Genomic DNA, 1,529 nt, shown 5'->3' on the forward strand with positions numbered 1-1,529 from the left:
GCTGATCTTCAGTCGGGATTCATCCAGAGCGACATTTTCCCAGAGCCACACGGGGCAGCGGGGCCCAGCCTGCCTCTCAGCTCCCTTTGTGAGCCAGCCAGGAAGAGCTACCCAGATCCCTGGAAGGGAGTGACCCCGGAGCCCTCCTCTCACCACATCGGAGGTATCCGGGAGCCCCTTGGACTCTGATGTCCCCCTGCGAGCCCGCCCCTCCTGGTCACCAGCGGTGCTCTTGGTGCCCAGGCAGAGGGGGCTGCAGGGTGGGGCTGCACCACTTGGCTTTCCTGGGCAGGGCCAGGCAATTCCTGAGGCAGCGGAGATGTTTGGGTGCAAGCATTTCCCTGTATTGTTCCGCTCCAGAAGGCAGCCAAGAGCCCAAGCAGGAGGGAGGGGGTGTCGTAAAATTCTTCCCGAGACCCCAAAGAGTTGGGGAGCCTTCAAGCACACCGAAGCGGGGGTTGGAGTTGTCCTCGCCCTGCGGGGGAGGATGGGATGAGGAGCCCAGCTGGGTGGGCTTAGAGAGTCAGGGGACACAGCCAGAGGATGGAGGCACATCAGCCCAGGAGGTACCTGGAGAGGTCCATCATGCCCTGCCGATCCGGGCCTCAGCCTCCCCAGGCATCTCTCTTGGTAGGCTCAGCCAAAGTCTTGCTCCTCCTTGGATGGAGCTGCTGTTTGATGGCACTTTTTCTGGGCATAGGGTCTTGTGGGATGGGGCCTCTTGGAATCTGAGAGAGAGATCTCCATGCCGAACCCCTTGTGGACTTCCAGGTTCCCCCCCTCCCCCCTGCCCACCCCACCCCCCCTTACTGATTCTCGCCAAGTTGGGTCCTTTTAACAAGATACCCCTTCAATGTCCGATGTTCTTCTCTGGGTCTCTGGAAAGATGCTGGTTGATACTAAGATGGCAGCGGGCAATGCCAGCTTACACTTTTGACCTGTTTCCCAATGGTGGAGCCCTGGTGGTGGAGTCGTTAAGCATCGGGCTGCGATCCACAAGGTCTGCAGTTTGAAACCACCAGCTGCTCTGTGGGAGAAAGACGAGGCTTTCTACTCCCACAAAGAGTTACAGTCTCAGAAACTCACCGGGCAGTTCTACCCTCGTCTTATAGGGTCCCTGTGAGTTGGCATCGACTCGATGGCAGTGAGTTTGGTTTGGTCTGGTTTCCAAGGGGTGCTCGGCGGAATGCTGTCCTGGGAAAGGGAAACGATCCAATATGCCCGGCAAGCATTGGGTCGAGTGGTCAGATGGGCTTCGCTCTGACTGGACTTCTCCAGAACGCTTCCCGGCTAGGAGGGAATTAGACCCTCTGGTAACACCAAATGAGGGTCAAGTGCATACAACTCAACAAAGGCGAATGCTAACTTAAAGCTAGATTTCCCCAAAGGTCTTCAGCCTAGGCAAATCGGAATGCTGTTCTTGTTGAAAGGATACTATTAAAAAGTACACCAGGACAAAAAAGGACCTTCTGGTAATCACTATGGCAGATTTAATATTGAAACAATGGCAGAAACAACCAAGAATAGAT

Source organism: Echinops telfairi, unplaced genomic scaffold (assembly GCF_000313985.2).
Source record: "Echinops telfairi isolate 266 unplaced genomic scaffold, ASM31398v2 ScPeMD7_5;HRSCAF=22, whole genome shotgun sequence".
Lineage (NCBI taxonomy): Eukaryota > Metazoa > Chordata > Mammalia > Afrosoricida > Tenrecidae > Echinops > Echinops telfairi.